We start from the raw sequence: 3,475 nt of genomic DNA, 5'->3' as shown, positions 1-3,475 counted from the left end.
GTTTCCAGGGTCTGGCTATTACAAACAATGCTGCTATGAACATAGTTGAGCATATACTTTTGTTGTATGATAGGGCCTCTCTTGGGTATGCATCTGTAGTTTTAAACAACTACTGGTGACTTGTAATCTACTTCCTGTGGAGACTACTATGGTAGTAAGAGACATGTCTGCCTTACCCTAAAGATTATTTTTATTTATTTATTTATTTATTTTGGTTTTTCAAGACAGGGTTTCTCTGTGGCTTTGGAGCCTGTCCTGGAACTAGCTCCGTAGACCAGGTTGGTCCCGAATTCACAGAGATCCGCCTGCCTCTGCCTCCCGAGTGCTGGGATTAAAGGCGTGCGCCACCACCGCCCGGCCCTAAAGATTATTTTTATGGGGAGGTTAGGATCGCACTATGTAGCTCTGGTTGTCCTGAAACTTACTATGTAGACCAAGCTAGCCTAGAACTCACAGAGATCATCTACTTGCCTTTATTTAAAGTTTACATTTAATTTTTTTACATGTATTTATTTATGTGTAGAAGCAGGTGTATGTATGCCTTAGCATGCAACTTGGGGAGGAAACAGTCGATTTCATCTCACTGTTTATGATCCATTGTCTAGGGAAGTCCAGGCAGGAACCTGGAGGCAGGAACTGAAGCAGAAGCCATGGAAGAACCACTTAATGGTGTGGTCCTCATGGGTTCTTCAGCCTGCTTTCTTGTACCATCCAGGACCACCTGCCCAGGGGTAACATTATCCACAAAGGGCTGGCCCCTCCCACATCAATCACTAAGAAAATGCCCCACGAGCCAATCTAGTGGAAGCATTTTCTCAACTGTGGTAGCCCTCTCTTAGATAACTCTAACTTGCGCCAAGTTGGCAAATAACAAAACAAAACTATACAAACAACAGCCACCACTTTTTCCTAGCAGATTGCAAAGGTGTACCAGTTCAAACTCGTACTATGCAGTAGGTCCACCTAGAACTCTATGCTACCAGGCTGGCCTCAGTTGCTCCCTGCTCCCCCAAAAAACCAAAATAATAAAAACTAAAAGTCTTTGGGTGGCTGGAGAGATGGCTCAGCAGTTAAGAGCACTGTCAGCTATTCCAGAGGACCCAGGTTCTATTCCAGCACCCACACGGCAGTTTGCAACTATCTGTAATTCCAGTTTCAAGGGAACCGATACCCTCAGATGTATACACCAATGCACATAAAATAAAAATAAATTATTTAGCCGGGCGGTGGTGGTGCACGCCTTTAATCCCAGCATTTGGGAGGCAGAGGTAGGCAGATCTCTGTGAGCTTGAGGCCAGCCTGGTCTACAAGAGCTAGTTCCAGGATAGGTTCCTAAGCTACAGAGAAACCCTGTCTCAAAAAACTCAAAATAAATAAATAAAATTATTTATATTAAAACAATCACCATAATAGACATACAGTCTCCTCAAAGTGAAACAAAAAAAAAATTGGTGTAAGAATGAGAGACAAATAATGTGAAAATTAGTCAGATGGTGGTGACGCACGCCTTTAATCCCAGCACTTGGAAGGCAGAGGCAGGTGAATCTCTGTGAGCTCGAGGCCAGCCTGATCTACAAGAGCTAGTTCCAGGACAGGCTCCAAAGCTACAGAGAAACCCTAAAGAAAAAAAAGGGGGGGGGGAATTATGACCCTAAATCTGAGTTTACCATATATGCAAAAGAGAAATAGAATGGTGGTTAGACACAAAGCAAGCTGGCGATAGACAACATGGTGGGGACTCGGGGTTAGGCTGCGCAGCATGGGCTTGTCTGTTTGACTGTGAAGCAGGAGTAGGTTGCAGTCAGCTTCAGAAGGCTTTTTCTGGTGTGGACCACCAAAGGTGAGCTGACTTTGAAAGCAGGAGTCTGTTAGGGCCCGGTGATGGAGGCTGCACCCCGTGTCTTTAATCCTACTACTCGGGAGGCAGAGGCAGGTGGATCTCCCTGGGTTCCAGAACAGCCTGGTCTACAGCAAGTTCCAGGACAACCAGAGTTTCACAGGGAAACCCTGTCTCAAAACAACAATAATAGCACCACAACAAACTAAACAAACAAGCAAACAAACAAAAGAGCCTGTTAGGGATTGGTTTTTATCAGGTCCCAAAGAAGCCCGGGACAAAGGGCTAGCTGTGGTGCCTTAGCAGACCAAAGTGCCTGCTCACTCAGTACCAGTGGCTTCTCCCAGCGCTTTTACCCCACCCCCAACTCTCCAGCCCAGGGGCGTTCCTTCCCTCCCCCCAGCTTCACATTCCTATATAAACCTGCTATTTCAGCCATGTGCTCTCTTGCTTCTCTCTTTGCCCTCCTTCTCTCTCTGTCTCCTCTTCCCCTCCCCTCCTCTCATGGCCCTGTTAAGTCCACACTCTTGCAGATGCCTCCAGCTGTACTCTCCTCAGATCTACAGTGAAATCCTTCTCCTCAGCCGGGCGATGGTGGCGCACGCCTTTAATCCCAGCACTCGGGAGGCAGAGGCAGGCGGATCTCTGTGAGTTCGAGACCAGCCTGGTCTACAGAGTTAGTTCCAGGACAGGCTCCAAAGCCACAGAGAAACCCTGTTTCGAAAAACCAAAAAAAAAAAAAAAAAAAAAAAAAAGAAATCCTTCTCCTCAGCCTTACCGTGGAGCGGTCACGTCCTCATTTTCATTCAGTTTTCAGAGGTGTATTCAGTGAACCAAGCTGACACTGATTGATTAGCTATGCTTATAACCTGTTCTGCTGTTACTTGTTACCATGGATATAGATTGAAAAATCAATGTTTTCCTAGGAGCGTAGGGAGTCTTATTCTCCTGGGGAAATTTTTTGTAACTCACTACAGAGAAAAAGTCAATTTTCCAAGTATATAAAGAATTCTCTGGAAATTGAGAAAAAAAAAAGACCAATATCACAAAAGAAAGAACTCAAACAGAAAAATAAATAAAAATGGTACATAACATTGAAAGAAAAACTAACTTTTTAGGTAGCTCAGTGTTAGCTGAATAAGGTCCTGGGTTTATCCCCAGCACCAACACAGATTCACCGCAATCTCTTTGTGGTTTTGAAATTAAATGACCTTGTAGTGTCTCATGTGTATTATAGTTTCTCATGTATACTGTGTGCAGTCTTGTGTGTATTGTGCAGTGTCTTGTGTATATTGTGCAGTGTCTTGTGTATATTGTGCAGTGTCTTGTGTGTATTGTTCAGTATCTTGTGTATATTGTGTGTGTCTCGTATATATTGTGCAGTGTCTTGTGTGTATTGTTCAGTGTCTTGTGTATTTTGTGCAGTGTCTTGTGTATTTTGTGCAGTGTTCTGTGTATATGTGTGTGTCTCGTATATATTGTGTAGTGTCTTGTGTATGTTGTGCCGTGTCTTCTGTGTATTGTTCAGTGTCTTGTGCATATTGTGTATTCTCATATATATTGTGCAGTGTCTTGTGTGTATTGTGCAGTGTCCTGTGTATATTGTGTGTGTCTCGTATATACTGTGCAGTGTCTTGT

This window comes from Microtus ochrogaster, chromosome 2 (genome assembly GCF_000317375.1).
Source record: "Microtus ochrogaster isolate Prairie Vole_2 chromosome 2, MicOch1.0, whole genome shotgun sequence".
Taxonomy (NCBI): Eukaryota; Metazoa; Chordata; class Mammalia; order Rodentia; family Cricetidae; genus Microtus; species Microtus ochrogaster.
This window is presented reverse-complemented; position numbering follows the sequence as displayed.